Genomic DNA, 17,017 nt, shown 5'->3' on the forward strand with positions numbered 1-17,017 from the left:
CAGCCTCCTGGGATCTAAGCCCACGCCTCCCAGTGTCCTCACGAGTCCTCAGCGCAGAGGAGCCAACGCCTGCCCCTCCCGCTCACCTCCTCCTTCTCAGTCCCAGGGGACACACTCCGATCCCCTCCCCTCACCACCTGCATCTTCCAGGACCGCTCAAAGCCCTTGCTCCTCTGATTCTCTTCCTCCTTCTGAGTTTCGGTACCAACATCCTTGATATATAACATTTAGGAGTGAAGTAGAACATTTCGTTTTTAATATGATGTAAATGTAATAATAAGAACATATTAAAGGCACTTAGAGTTTAAAGCTATTCCACACAGAGTTGATACAGGACTTTGCTGCTTAATTTCACAGAAAACGTGGGGCTATCTACTTGGAATGGTCCCAAGGTCTCACCTTTCCATGTACAGAGACCCTGTTATCTGCATCTCCTCATCTGTCTCTTTTTCTCTCTGGTTTTAGAGAAGAGTGCTCCCTCCCAATTTGGGGCTCCACCACACGTCCTTCCTGCCTGATCAAGTTTGTTTTTCACCCATATTTTGTTTCAGCCTTCTATAACCTCTGGTTCCTTCTCTTCAGTATATAAACATATTTCTCCTCTATATATTGTTGACTCTGTTCTTCAACCTTTTTAAAATTCCCAGCGGCTTTCTGTTCTCACCTTACTTTCCAGTACGACCCGTGGTGACCTGGCTCCCGGTCCCTGAGTCAACCTGAGTGTCCATAGCTGAGATCACCAGTGTCTTCCTACTCAGTGTATCTCACAGAGCATTGTCAGTCCGTTTTCTGAGCAAGTTGTTTACACCCTTGTTTTCTACAAATTGGAGAAATTCTCAAATTTCTCCAGTTCTCTTCATTCCTCTTTCGTTGGCTCCTCTTTGCTACCTTTCCACACTGATCTTCCCCGGTGTTGCTAATTTTGATCCTCTTTGCACTCCGTACATTGTCCTCGAAAACCACATCCAAATGTCCCTCTCAGATCTTGCTCTTGTATCTCAGATCCATGGATCAACTGGATACTCAATATCACTGCCTGATGTCTTGCATTTATCAGCTTTTCCTCTAAATAGCCTCCTTCTGAACCTCTTAACCTCGCTAATCACCCTCACTGTGGTCCCAGCCACAGGGCTGTCGCTTACAACTCCTGACCAGTTCTCAGCCCTGTGCTCTGGGCCTGCCTCCCGCACAGCACGGGCCCCGCTGGCCTGTGAATGTCAGCTTGCCCGTGTTGCCTGCTGTGGTATGGCATCTCACAGTCCTTGTGTCTATATCCAAAATGCTGGAGCACAGCAGACTCTCAATAAGCCGGTCAGTGGATGGACTCAAGGTTCTTTAAATGGCTCTTCAAAGAAGTCTCCCCTGAGGCCACAGCTAAGCAAAAGCAGTCATTCTATTCTTTAGGCCGTAACCTTACCTTCTAGGGGAAAATGGAACCAACTAGGCCTGGTGGGTGCTCTGGGCCCACATACAGTAGGGACGAGTGGCAGAGTGGAGTGGCATGTGGCCACGAGGAAACCTCCCTATCACATGAACAATGACCCAGCCAAGGCTGGTGATTTCAACCACACCACTGTGCTCCACTCCAGCTCACAAAGTCCCTGAGGGCAGGTAGCATGACTTACATCCATCGTCTAAACTCCTGGCAAATTCTAGTCACATCACTATTTCTTGGTCAACCGAGGGCCTGAATAAGAAGGCAATGGCACCCCACTCCAGTACTCTTGCCTGGAGAATCCTATGGACAGAGGAGCCTGGTGGGCTGCAGTTCATGGGGTCGCTAAGAGTCAGACACGACTGAGTGACTTCACTTTCACTTTTCACTTTCATGCATTGGAGAAGGAAATGGTAACCCACTCCAGTGTTCTTGCCTGGAGAATCCCAGGGACGGGGGAGCCTGGTGGGCCGCCGTCCATGGGCTCGCACAGAGTCAGACACGACTGAAGCGACTTAGCAGAAGCAGCAGTGGTGATATTTACATTTTTTACTTCACTGGGAAACTATAAAATACAAACACTATCTTAAATCATATCCAACAGAACAAAGTGTTTTAATCATTTGTGAACTTGACGTGGTATCTACCTAGAAGAGTTTCACTGCGATCAAAACTCTTCATCCTTAGATTCTTTATTTCCAACAAACGCTTTTGCATCTGGCACAATGTTCACAGTTTCTGTGCTAGATAACTTCGATGTGATGATGTTCAGCACCAGAGCTAAAGCTAACACACTTCTCAAAGTTTCTGCGCTAGATACTGAAAAATTATTTTAAATACAGCTTCTCTTCTAAAGGATTTTTGTCAAATCGCATTAACTTGACTCTTCTTACTCAGTATTATATTTTCAACATGGTATTTGCAAAAGATTAGACAATGTTTTTGGGTTAATCTTCTATAATAATTTAAGGAAACTGAGTATTATAATAGTAACTGCTTAAATAAGATCTAAAATGCAAAAATAAATACTATGATGAATCTACATGTAATTCATAATCCGTAATCGATGTCCCTTTTTCTTAAGCAAGTGAAATCTTAACGAGTCCATAAAGAGAAAGAGAACACAGTGGCTGCCTGTGTAACCCATGCTGCCTGAGGCCACAGTGTCAAACAGGGTCAGCCAGGCTCTGCTCTGAAGCCCCGAGTTCTGGGCAGGCTCATCCATGTCCCCAGGGCACGGTCACCTCACTATGAAAGGGATGATGGCAGACCTCACTCATGGACTTTTCCTCTGGTTGTTCTTAGAATTAAAAGAATTCATAGCTGCAAAGGATTCAAAATAGCGGCCTGCATGAAGTCAGCACTGTGTTATCATAGTCAAAATAATTGTCTTCTGCTCAACATCAACATCCTCAGAGGAGGAATTTAATGATCGGGTGTTTCCAGGTGAGTGTGTGCTTTCGCTCACAGACTTAAGATTCTGCCTGTTTGGCTAAATGTGTAAACTTTGATGTGCTAATGTTTATAGTTCTCAGAGCAGGCTACTTCAGATACCAGGTTATGGCCTGCTAAATATCTATGTATTAGGTATATCACGGAGAAGGCAATGGCACCCCACTCCAGTACTCTTGCCTGGAAAATCCTCATGGACAGAGGAGCCTGGTAGGCTGGAGTCCATGGGGTCACTACTAGTCAGACACGACTGAGTGACTTCACTTTCACTTTTCACTTTCCTGCATTGGAGAAGGAAATGGCAACCCACTCCAGTGTTCTTGCCTGGAGAATCCCAGGGACGGGGGAGCCTGGTGGGCCGCCGTCTATGGGGTCGCACAGAGTCGGACACGACTGAAGCGACTTAGCAGCAGCAGCAGCAGCAGGTATATTAAAATACGTGTCTGTGAACTATTTTTCAAATTTGGGGATGTTTTCATTTTTTAAAAGTTCATCGAGTTACAGAATTGAGGCAATGAAAAGGACCCACCACACCCAACCATGAATATGACAGATGTTATCAAAATAAAGCAAGTTGTTGGGTCAAGATCATTCAACAACTTAACGATATTTGGCTGTGAGTAGAACCCAAAGTCCATGGGATCTGGTGTCACTTGACACTGTCGCTGACAATGTTTTTCCCCCAATCTCCACGCCCAGAGACCACACAGCATAGAAAGAAATTAAGAGCATGGATTTGGGGAACACTTAGATTTGGGTTCAAGCCTCGATCCTGCTGCTGACCTCCAGGAAAGCCCCTGGGTATGGGTCTCAATATCATTTGTTTTATCCACAAAAAGGAGTACAGAGGGAAATATTACAAGTAATAAATAACATAATAAATCGCATAACCGAGGGGCTTAACACAGGGCTGGCACATCGGTCCTGTGCGTGCATCAGTGAAGGTCAAAGATGATCACTTTGTTATTACTGTCACAGATACCATCCTTGTCACATATACAACGTTTGTACCAGAAGTTCTTTTCCTATTGGCCAAACCTAAGAAATAGTCCTTGGGTCAATGACTTAACAGGTGTGTGTGAGTATGTGTGAGTGTGGGGAAGGGAAGGGAAATGTGTGTTTCCATCATTCGACAAAGCCAAGTCCTGGATCCCACAGTTGCTGGCGTCGCCCTCGGCTCGCCTGCCGTCTTGCTGAGATACGGCCTAGATACATCTCCAACCACAAAACCTGACTGCTGGAGTCTCCTGGTTCACCAGGTCCCATTATGTAGAAACAGTCCCAAGAAAGTAAGGGAAGCAGGCATGGGACATCACCAAGCTTCAAATGTTCACGGGAGCAAAAAAGGGACCCCAGAAGATTCCTGCCATGCGAAGTCTACTCAGCACGAGATTTCCTACAAAAACACTTAGAAATTTGACCTTCAAACCAAAGGTCTATATCAAAATGCACAAACTGTCCTACAATCTGAAATCGATGGCTGGGAAGTGATTCAGAATGTATTTCAGAAAAAATAAAACCAGTGGAATATTCTATTAGGTCAAAAAGTCTCAGTGAAATGCATTCCACTTACCTGTGAAAACCAATGTGAGGATTATTCAGAAAGGTTTTTTATTTGTTTTGTTTAGACTTAGAACCTGCCTTTCAGGAGTAAAATGGTAGAGCTTTAATCCTTAGGTAAAAAATTCCTAAATACATCATAGAACTAGGATAATCCTTCATGAAGTCAAAAGCAAAAAAAAGAAAATGGAAAAATGACTTCCTCTACCCTTAAAAATACCCTCTGCAGTACCCCACCTCTGTTCCTTCCCTTCCTCAGGCCTGACATTCTGTAGATGACCGCCCTTATTTGTCCCTACATGTTTTCCAAAATATAAAAGTGAAATAGAGTCCCAAGGGCACTGTACTTGAAAGGTTATGAGAGTTAGAGAATTTTAACCATGCCTGCCAAATCAGCAGATGGCTTGTGATTATAATTATATGCATCAATAAAACGAATAATCTTTACAAAATTTGAATTTCTACTAAAGTAAGGGATTTAGTAAGCAGATGCAACAGAATGCATTTTCTTTAACCCTTTTGGTAGACACTGGTATATTTCACACACAAAAAAGATCAAGGGCTGGATACATAATGGGTTGTGTACTCGAATCTCTGCCCCCTTTCTAGAGTAGTCATTTTGTCAGCCTCAATCTTTCCTTGATTTCATTTTCTTCATGAGCATATTTCATCCTCACCCCTTTCTTGCCCTTCAGAATAGAAATGTTAAGACTAATTCCCTACCATTGTTTGTTATTTGAAAGAAGAAAATTTAAAAGAGGTAAATACCTTCATTCTAATTCATACCAAATATACTGTAGGAACAAAAGAGCGCACACTCATGCATCTTCCTAGCTGACGGTATTCCTCGACAAATTAGGTTTTCAGTAACAAAATTTCTCATTTATTGTTTTCTTATTCTCTTTAATCTACATGCCAGGAATGAAAATACTGTTTATTCTATTTAAATAATTAACCATTTCATTTCAGTCTGCTTCTGCATAACACTAAGTCGAGACAACTAAGTTTTGTCTCAAGCCAAGTGTGCATTCACTCATATAGAAACTGGACACAGGCAGGGCATGCCTGAAAAAAGCATGAGGCAAGGTTTACACAGTGGCCTTGCGTCATGCTTCCTTCATGGGAAAACTCAAAGTTTAGGAAATGAAACTGTCTTTGTTACTTTTAAATTTTGAAAAAGCTGGGGAAAGTGTACCATCTCCATTTGTAGACTTGTTTTGCAATGAAATCATGATGCCAACGTTTTTCACAGAATACCAAGGGTAATTTTTTCATCTTAATAGCATATCAATTAATACATATTTTACTCTGACAAACCAACAGTATTTAGGAATATTTGGAGAACATAAACTGTGTCAAGTACCTCTGTTCCTTCATATTTATACTGTGTAAGTCAAATAAATTAAAATATTGTATTTTAAAAGCTATTATACTTTTGTAGTTAATACTACTTAGTATAAATAAGTCACTAATAAGACTTTGGATGCATTCACATTTTTGAGAGTACCTGTAGACACAAGGTACACAAGATCAGAAATTCTTCTTAGCAACAAAATTCTAAGTTGTAATTTAAATATACAGGTCAAACCCTAGCAAAACAAGTATTTCTACAATTCAATCTGAAGACTTAAATCAAAAAAGTAACAAATTTGTACCTGAAAGCTTATCAACTTGATACTACACTTAGAGTTCACTAGAATGAAATTTTAAAATATTTAGCAGTCAACTAGGTTCAAGTTTCTTTAGTTAATGGAATAAAATATTTTCCAATCATAACGTCCCTGAAGAAGAAAAATTTTTCACCAAATCAAAGTATCAGTTATAAGAAATAATCTACACAGAAACCTTATGAAATAAATCCCACAGGGACAAAACATAAAGATACTAAGTTTAAAAAAAATGAGGAGTAATCCTAACAGTAGATAAAGACCTTTGCTTTCATTAAGTACTTAACTTAGGGAATGAACTACGGAATTTCATTTCAAATTCTTTTCTGAAATGAAATGAAATTCAGGATTTCTGCTTATAGGAGATTGAAGTTCAAATGTAATGAAATTTTAATATACATTCAATTGCTATTAATAAAACTATGCATAAGAAGCCCATCAAATCACATATATCAATATACATTTGATATTTTTAACTTGTTTACCTTAGACTTGGTATGAGCACACAGCCACGTAAAATGGACTTTTCACAATCTTTCAAGGAATCTCACAAAATTGAGGGCTCTGAAAGTGAAAACATGAGAAAGAGTTCTGTACTGGTGAGGCAAGCATGAAGGGGTCTTCATGTGATGTTGTCAGGTCCACCTACTGGTTTAAGCTCCAGGGGAAAGTTAAGGCAGGAAAAGCTTTTAAATACTTATATCACCTTACTTAATTTTAACAGAAGTTATGACAAGAGCAAGATTTATCCCCCCACCCCCTATCCAACAGACCAAGAAACTGAGGCCCAGGAAAGCTAAATAACTCTCCAGGAGCACAGATCTAGGCAGCGGAAGAACCAGGTTTCAAACACATGAACCTGGGAAGGGAGTAGAGCAGGTCCTCGGGTGACTCTGTGCCACTCACATGGAGCTCAGACAGCCTCATCTCCAGCAAGCAGGTCATAGTTCTTTCCCTTAGGACTGGAAATGAGCCCCCTGCACTACCCACAGCAAGCCACACCATCCTTTGAACTTATAACACTTCTCTCTCAAATCAATCTGAACAAAAGTTCAATAACACAAAGTTTCCTTCTATCAGCAGAAATGAAGTTCCTCCCTCTTTTTTTGAAGAATAAAGTTAAACAGCAGGTAGAAGCATTTTCTTCATGTATTTTCATAGTTAGATTTTTAAAAACATCTCTTAAATTCAGGACCAATCCTGATGCAAACAAGTTCCCATAAAGCAAAAGTAATGACCCAGGCCCTCTGGTCTCAATTGCAACACAGCCCGATTTTGCTTGGAAGAGTGACAACTATATTTCTGTGGAAGCAATCCCACTTGGTTTTATCCACAGTGATGCGAGTATCACACTTGGGCCCGCTTGCCCAACCTTATCTGCACTGAGGAGGAGAGGAGTCAGACATGTACAGCCATCCGAAAGGACTGTGTGTTTTCTGAACGTCTCATTCCTGTGTTAACATGATGAACACAAGCAACCACAGAAAAAAATAAACTATACCACATGAGATTCAAATTTAAAATGTTCAGTACAAGAAGAGAACCTCATGGATCTACAATGTCCAAAAGACTGACTGCCTAACTTGCATAACTCTGCCTTAAACTAGAATTGTTAGTGGTAATTGTAGCCACTTTCAGATCACCTGGGCTTTCCACAATTTCTACCCCATTAAAGGCCTGGTGATGAGATGCCATATTCCAAATATCTGAATTGAGTAAAATCAAAGCAACTCTTTCTTACTTGAAACTGTTACAAGACACTGTTAGATACTTTCTTCACAAAATCTATTTCCTTCTAAATTTTGGTTACTATAAAAATAATACTGAGAGTTCATAATACATAGTATATATTATATACTGTCCACATATAGTCTTAAATGACTCATAAAGGAAATGAATGCTGGGAACACACTGGAAAGAGGAAAGTACTTCAAGACACAAAAAAAGCATGTGACCTCTGGGTCAGTGAGATCCCATTCTAAACTTCTATTATGAATCTCCCATGAATACTAATAGTGAGCAATCACTCTATATCCTAATATTTCCATATTCTTATATAAATAAAAATATTTCAGGGCAAGTAATGCAAGTTTAGAAACCAGTTTCTGTGTAACACGGAGAGTTTTAATTCATGAACAGATGACTCGCTATTCTAGTATTAAATGACAATGTCTTCAAAAATTGAATCCTGACAATATTACGAATCCAACTATTTTAAAACATCGCACTTAATAATACTTTTTAAAATGTTTTCAATGAGAGCATCAGGGTTTATTAAACCATCGACAATCCACTTATCTGACAGTCCTTAGAATAAAATACTGAATTTACCTGAATGCCGTGTAACAATGTCATTCTCTCTTGAACTAAACAGCCTCTGAGTACACACATCTAAGGCAGACAGACATTTCAGCAGGGCAGACAAGACTTTCCGGCAACTTCCTGTTGCCATATTTCTCTAAAAGGATCCTGCAATGTTAGAGCTCAATACTAACTGTATTTTTCAAGGGATACAGTACCCCCGTGCTGCTCAGTGTCAGAGAGCTTAGATTTTTCTCCCCAAGTACAGCAAGCAAATAACCACTAATCCTATTCAACATTACAAAATCACAGCAATGATTTTATTTGCGGATTCAAGAGAAGTGGAATGCACACACACACACACACAAAAAGCAGCTTTCATCTCCTTGTTCTGTTGTGTTTGATTGATTGATTTTTAAGATACTGATCAAGGAAATGGTTATCTCACACATGTAAATACATTCTAGCGGAAGGGACAATTTCATATTGACAAGTAACAACTTCACGGCCCCCATTCACACCCCGGTTTCCGTCCTCCCTGAAAAGCAGCAGGACTAACTGAAATCAAAGTTACCTCATGCATCTGAAAGTTTCTCAAACCTTCACACACACCTGAACAGCCATCCCTCGCAAAAGCCCCCTTCCTCCAGCCAACAGCCTGCCTTTCCAATTCAAGTCCCCTTGCATTCTGGAGGGCACTCGACTTTGAAATGTAAAAACTTTTATGAAATGGCAAAAACGAAACGAGCAGAATGGCCACAGAAGAGCTTTGATCACTGAAGCAACATTTCCAGAAGTGATAGCAAAACCCCTTCATTCTGACCTACTTGTCGAGAATCGGACTTGCCTCGCCACGGTTAGGCTAAGATTTGTTCAACTTCTCCCTGGGGTTTAATTGCCAGACTGACTTACCCGCACCTCCTGCCTTTGTTCTGCTCTCATGCTGACACCAGGGAAGCAGTGATGTAGAATAAAGCAGGGGTGGGCCAGGGTAGTCCAGTGTTTGTGTCGTTGTGTGGTGTGCAGGGACACTCTGTGATACTCTAGTGAGCTGCTAAGCTTTTTTTGTGGGCTTTGTGTCATTTACTTAACGACCAATCTCATTAGCTGCCAGGGTACAATGGGCTGATGCATTTTCTATGTACATACTCTACACAGTGACCCTCAAGGTTGCCGAAGGTCTATTTAATCAGTCAAATGCTGAATATATTTGCAGTAAATCACAAAAAAAAAAAAAAAAAAGAGAGAGAGAGAGACTCCCGAGGTATACTGCAGTCTCACTGTTTTAAGGGTGGTTACTCGCAGGTAATAAAATGCATGCATATTTAGCCAAAACAAGGGTAGGGCAGGCATAGATGAATTCTCTGGTTGGAATGGGGGACCTTAATTTAAAGAAAAAAAGAACTTTCAGCATCAAAGATATCTTCTCTGAGCAAGGACCCCAGATTTGAAATTTAATTTCTGCCTTCACTTAATCACATTAGCAGAATCCAAAAGCACTGTTCCCTTTCACAGTTTCTCCGGACCCTCGTGTCACCCCACCCCAGTTCTACCGCCCGCCCCCGCCACCAGCCCGAGCAGCCTCAGGACTGGCAAAGTTGCCTTTCTGCCCTCTTTCCGTGACAAGGTAGAAACCCTTCTAACTCCTCTGAAAAATGAAATGCTGACAGCACGGTGAATGACGACAGCTGTCCATAAGTATCAGGGAGAGCTCCATTGTCCAGCCAGTCCCTGGATAAAACGAGTACTTTACAGCAGAGGCTGTTCAGCTTGGCCGCAGAGTGTGGGGAGAAGCGGAGGAGGTCACTGGAGATTTCGCACACTAATTTAATCTGGGAAAAGGCAGGCTCTGCCTCTCCCCTGAACAGACTGGCAGCAGTCTGGGCGCCCACAGAACTATCTCCTTCTGCCTGTGCTCTATTTATTCCTTATCTCTGTTTACCAACCGCTAGGTCCCTTTCATTCACACCATGAGGCCGTTTTTCCTACTATCAGTCAGCAGCTGACACTGTGGAAGAGCCTCAAAGGCAAAAAAAAAAAAAAAAAAAAAAAGGCAAAAAAAAAAGATCAAAACTAAACCAAAGCTGTATAAACAATGCAACAGTACAAGTAAATGCATAAACCCTGATTCTTAACCCAACCCACAGGGTGCAAACAGAACCTTTAGAGCAAATCCAACAAACCCACCACAGTGAGCTATGGCCACAGAGAAAGAATAGTCAAAAACCATTCATGAAATCACCATCCAAAATGAGAGGCTCAAACGGATGCTGATTCTGAAGCAGGTCAGGAGCATCCTTATCTCTATGGTGATCAATTCACTGTCACCCAGGACATATTTACCTCTCCTGGGAAGGTGAGCACCACACTTCTGAAGGAAAACTCGCTCCCATTAAAATGCCAGCAGATGGGAAAAAGACCCACCAATATGATTATGATTATCAGTTAAAGGGAATTCAAACACATTAACTTTTTCAATACCTCACCATGTTAGTTAAATTTAAACAATTCAAGAAACTGAGCATCAAACCTCTATCATTTTTATTTAAAGATACTAAGTAAGTTCCGTGCCATGCAGCCAACTGAATCTTTTTTCCATGTCCTACGTCAGCATGATTAACAGAGAAGAGATGCTGGGAAAAGACAACTTCAAGTACAACTTTTTATCTTTGAAGTCCTTTGCAGCCTGTGAGTAAAAACAGAGGCTGGAGCAACTGGTTTGAAGTGTAGAAAGAGGAGAAAACAAAACAAGTGTCATTTTGAATCTTGTAACTTTTGAGTAAATATGAATTCTGAATCTGAAGGATGCCTACATTAATCTTAAAGACTAAGGAAGTTTGAATATTTTGACAAATGGGAGGATGTCAATTAATATAGGTAGTTCATTGGAATGATTCAGAATATATATGATTTAGAGAATAAATAGGTATTACTATAAGCATAGACACACACTGCTATCCATGTATACACACACACAAAATGAGAACATGTATAATTTCTAATGTTCCCTAGATTAAAAAAAATGTGACTCACATTAAATTTCCCCGAGTTTTTCATTTTTATCATTGAAATGATTGGGAATGATTGGTTATTCTCATAAAAATCAACACCGTATTGACTCCATCACTAAGACCTTTACCAAAAAAGGGAAGACAAAATGTGGCTCATTATCTTGGATGATCAATTGGACCAGATTTCAGTTTGTGTTTTCACCTCTATGCATTATGAGCAATGAAGTCTTTACTACTTCGGATCCTTTTTTCCAAATGAATTAATGAATTAAATTTATCCTTTCACCAGCTGCTAGGCAGCAGATGGAACCATTTCTGAAGCCTTGTTGAATTCAATCCATAAAACTCATTTCCTAGGATTAGCAGTCCAAAGTTTCTTTTAATGTTTATATACCGCTTGGGATTTTGAATTGCATGATGTTAAACTTTCAATTTAACTATTCCTTTTGCATTTCATATCAAACAATTATGATCTTTTAGATTTCTATAGCAGACATGGCAGGTCACATAAGGACAGGAATTAATTTCAAGAGCAGTAAAGTCATACAAGTTACATTTTTTGATGTTTGTTCGCATGGTCCTACTACCATGGAAACTATTTGCACTGTGCTTTTCTGTTAATGTAAACCTAAATAATTACATAACTAATAGCTTATGATTTTTGTTTACTTACTCATAAACACTTTAAAGTGAAACTGAAAGATTTATTACATTATGGAAGCTTAAAGTTTTGCAATTGAATTGTAAGAGTAAGGTTGTTACATTATCTGCAAATAATTACTATATATACCCAGTTAATTTACCTAATAAGAATTTAATCCTGACCTTTTAAAATGGTAATAAGGCCAATTATACAGAGTATATAGATATACATTTTATAACATCTAACTTTTTAAAGAGCATGCTACCATGGACAGCTCCGAGCATCTCCACTCTTCATGTGCACTTAAAATGTCTAAGTTAAGAAGAACCAAGAAACTTTAAAACTTACTGGTTGATGTTATAGCAGAATAGCAATGGCCACTCTTTAAAAAAAAAAAAAAAGACGACTCCTTTAACCATAACTAAATTAGAATCTCCATAAAAGTTCCAATGTACTTTAAAAGGTTTTAAATACAACTACCTTATACTCTCCAAGGTACAGTATATCCAAATTTAAAATATAAAAAAGCTTTTAAGCTTAAAATGATGAAGCTTCTATAACATAAATACAACTAAAAAAGAGTGAATCACTCTTATGTGCAACAGTGATTTCCGCTAATTTGGCACAAGAAATCTATATTAATCTAATACTGGAGTAAGCCAAGAAGGCCACAATAATCACCAGTGAGTAATTGAATATTTAGAATAAGGAGAAAAGAGATCACGGGTAATCTTAGGTTACATGCATAAAAGTAGGATAATATGCAGATGATATTTGCAAGGGTAAAAGTTAGGGAAAGTCTAATTTCAGCTTTATTTTAGACTATGAATTTGATGATTTTCTGGTCCTTATTTACTTTTTTCCCTAATATAAAGATAGTGTACACAACTATGCTTAAGATTTGTTCATCAATTCTCTTCTCTTGAGTTTTGCAGTGCTAGTTATTACATAACGTAAGAGTTGGTATAACTTTTCTGACAATAAGCCACTTTCATTAAGAAAAATATTGGAGAAGTTATTTTATACACTTTGCCTATGAGCTGCTTTGTTCTTTGAAATTGAAAGAGAAAAAGCTCACTATACCCCTTTAGGAGACATCTATTATTTCCACATGTATCAAAACATGTTTAATAAATGCCTTGTTAGGATGAAAGGAACATGAGGCAAAAGACTGTTTATCAAGGTATTTGAAATTTTTCTCTCTTTTAATAATATTTCATTGAACTCATCCTTCAGCAAAATTTTGTTCAAGGTTCATATTAAGTCTGTCTCTTTTTTCAGCCTTTTCTAATATCACTCTTTAACTTTCTAAAGAGTCTTCTGATATCTGCATTTATAAAAAAAATGGACCATCTCATTTTTTAAGAAGGCTACTCTGATTCAATTCTCTAAATATTTAAAGACAAGATTATAAAGACCATACTTAACATTTTAAATATCTCTGGGACTTCAGACAAACTCTTTCCCTTATGTGTAAACATGACTGGAATTTCTGACTTTCCAAAAAAATATGGAACATCTTTGATACTGGTAATTTGTTAATAAAAATAATCTATATTTTTGTGCTGACAACCCATTTACCAGCCCTCCCCCGCCTGCCCCCCGCTTCCCCAGAAAAGATTTCTTCCATCCTAGTGAGATGTCAGATTTGCAATCTCAAGGACAGTTTTTGTGATCTCAGAAATTATTTCACTTTACTTTGTTTCAGAGAAAGAAGTGTACCAAGTATCATTTCATATCAAATATTCTGTTGCAAATTTGCACATTTCAAAATGTATATGAACAAAGACAATACTGATGCAGTATAAATGCAATTGCACCAAGATATTTTATTCTGAAATCCTTCTCCATGAAAATCCAAAAATCTTTTTTTTTTTTGCACAAATTTAAAAAAGAGAGACAGAGAGGGCATTTAAAATGTTGACCAAGTGTCTACCACAGCAGAAACCAGAAACCGAAGTTCCAAACAAACATCACAAAAACCATCTACATACTTCCAAACTTCAGCCTTTAGTGGTATCATTTTTTCCCCCAGGAACAAAACTCAACATGACGACTTAAAACACAGAAACTTACTAAAATGCTGAGTGACTTAAACCTCCATGCTAGCAGTAACGCAGTTCCAAAGTTTTCAACTTACTTTTTTGTTCGTTTCCAAAACTTATATTTCTCTCCTCCCTTGTGTGCTGAACGGAAACACTAAAGCTGTTTCTTTGGAAGGTAGTTCCCATGATATGACATCCAGTGCCTTTGACTGCCGAGAGATAAGCACCTGCCTTGTGTCCCCTCTTTACGTCACACCTCCCTATTCAGACCTTCTCAATATGACTCACATTTGCACATCAACAGCCTCATGCGCATACACAGATTTTTTTTCGGCTCTGGGCCCAAAACTTTCACTTTAATTTTCATCACATGATTGCCGTGGCATATGTCCTTCCAAACCTCCCATATATCAGTCATCATGCAAATGAGATGGAGTATCACTCCTCGGCAGCAGATGGCCAGGGATGATAACAATGGCTCAACAGAGGAGATTCAATGTCCCTGACTTTATCGCCACGGCAACAACAACCTAAAATATATGTAATGGAAGTGGTGCTTATTAATTTTGCAGGCTCGAGTGTTCTGATTTTGTGAGTGAATGGGCTGAGTTGAAAAGGGGGCTGTGTCCTCCTGCCTCCAGAAGACTATCTATAAAAGCCAGGGACCTGGAAATTATTTTCAGTGACTAAGAAGGCAACAGCCTAGCAATTATTTGAGTAATTAGGTGTAATTCCTCCCTGTAGGCCTTGTACCCTCCTGTGCTTGCTTCACAGAAGCTCACGAATTAGACAGGCACAGATACTGAAAAGAAAAGTGCCTCAAGATACAGGGGGAGAGCGTGCGGGAGCCCTGTCACTTGGCCTCCACCAGGCTTGGTAAACACAAGCCCCAAGCTATAAGTAAATAGAGGCCCCACTTCACAAACACAGACCAATTAAAATGACAAAGGCAACCACACTTCTGGGTGGAGCTTAGGGGAGCTGGATGCTGCCAGGAATGAATGGTCTTGGGTTCCCAGCCTGGTGCCCCCACCCTTGCAATTCCACCCCTGCCTCTCACACCAGGTTTCGATCCCTCAGCAGGTCGTGTCCAGCTCTTCAGGGAATTTTTCATGTGCCTGCTTTCATCCGGACTCCTAGCAGATCCTCAATCTGCTTCTCACTCCTAACCATATCAAAGAAATGAAATCATGGGGGAAAAAACCCAATAGATCCTTCAAACTGTGCAGCAAGCCCTTTTACCTCGGAAAAGGACGACCCCCAGACTGCCAAGATGAGTGGGAGTTTTTGGGAAACGGGACAAAAAAATCAGCAGGGACAATCTTGCCTCCAATTACTTACCTGGAGGCTATTTTTAAAACACCTTTGGACATATTTTTCAACAAACTAGTAACAGAATGAAGATCTTGTTTCTCATTTGTTTGTAGGGTTGAACCACATGGCAACATCTTAAAGTTCGAGATGATTTATTTTTCAAAGAATAAGCCACCATGGCAGTAGCATCTTAGAGCAAACTAGAATCTGTGTCCGTAATAGAAAAAAAAAGGCATTGATTGATAAGAGTTTATTGTCATTAAAAAAGGACAACTGTATACATTCTTTTAAGAATTGAAAACTTTTCCCATCCTTTCAACACTGAACAAACCTCACAGCCACTGCACCAGGCTCTCTGAACAGAGGAGGGTATGATATGAGATGAAGGACCCAGGCTTCTCTTCTAGCAGGGCCTCAAGGAATGGCTGGAGACCCTTTGCCCCCACCATCCTGTGTCTCAGTTTTCTGAGAGGGACCAGAATCCCACCCTCTTCCCCTGTCTGCAGACTTCCTTCTAGCCAAACGCCCTCCGAGGTCCTGGAGGCCAGGCCCAGGATAGAACCCATCCAGCCTCCTAGTCTCTGTTCACCAAAACAAGCAGCCCACTCTTGCTAGGGCAGGGACAATATTAAACACTCTCTGACCTGACTTTTTGCTTCCCTTGTGGCTCAGCTGATAAACAATCCACCTGCAATGTGGGAGACCTGGGTTTGATCCCCTATAGAAGGGAAAGCCTACCCATTCCAGTATTCTGGCCTGGAGAATTTCATGGACTGCATAGTCCACGGGTTGCAAAGAGTCAGACACGACTGAACAACTTTCACTTCACTTCACAGTTCTATTTCCTATGAGGGGAGGGATGGTTTACACTTAGACTCACTGTCCTTTCTAGCATGTGGTCTGTCAACTTATTCACGTTTCGCAACAGTTTGGCATGTAAGTAATCTAAGTGCCTAGTGCAAAATTTCATTGTGATATTTAAAGCCCTCCAATAAAGGGCTTCCCAGGTGGCTCAGCAGTAAAGAATCTGCCTGCAATGCAGGAGCCTCAGGAGGCGCAGGTTTGTTCCCCGGGTGGGGAAGATGCCCTGGAGGAGGGCATGGTAACCCACTCCAGTATTCTTGCCTGGAGAATCCCACATGCCACGGACAGAGGAGCCTGGTGGGCTCAGTTCTTAGGTTCTCAAAGAGTCAGACAGGACTGAAGTGACTGAGCGCTCACACACACACACACACACTCTAATACAACTCATAATGGTTTCGTGTTATCAATACATTTCAGAAGATACCTCAAAAAAATTAAAGCTAATACTCCAATGCAAATCAGGAGCCAAGGACATGCAATCTGAGAATACCCAACTTGGGAATGGACAGTACTTTGACTGCCTTGTGAAATGAGTCCCTTTCCTGAGCTCTGAGCCGTTCCACTAGTGAACCCACACAAGATGCAAATGTTTCCAGGGTAAACATGGATTTCTAGCTGGTAGATCAGACACTTGATTAATTTCAGTGACTTGATTGATATTATTGACAATGAAATAAAAAATCACCTACTATTGACAAATTATAAAAGAACAGCTTTACCGAAAT

The 17,017-nt window shown here is 40.1% G+C and overlaps 1 protein-coding gene across 13 annotated transcripts in view; it reads right to left on the reverse strand.

Moving 5' to 3' along the window:
* The window catches only part of ST18 (ST18 C2H2C-type zinc finger transcription factor), a 262,346-nt gene that overhangs the window by 110,377 nt on the left and 134,952 nt on the right, over positions 1-17,017 (reverse strand). For 7 of the 13 annotated variants that reach the window (XR_006060829.2, XM_042254197.2, XM_042254201.2 and 4 more), the window contains exons 1-2: positions 14,210-14,305; positions 6,600-6,678 (exon numbers count right to left, since the gene is read on the reverse strand). The gene's annotated coding sequence lies outside the window, so the exon portion shown is untranslated. Of the gene's footprint in view, positions 1-6,599; positions 6,679-9,327; positions 9,459-14,209; positions 14,306-17,017 lie in introns of those variants that run through there. The other 6 variants (XM_060393402.1, XM_060393403.1, XM_042254200.2 and 3 more) reach the window with 3 other exon arrangements.

Source organism: Ovis aries, chromosome 9 (assembly GCF_016772045.2).
Source record: "Ovis aries strain OAR_USU_Benz2616 breed Rambouillet chromosome 9, ARS-UI_Ramb_v3.0, whole genome shotgun sequence".
NCBI lineage: Eukaryota > Metazoa > Chordata > Mammalia > Artiodactyla > Bovidae > Ovis > Ovis aries.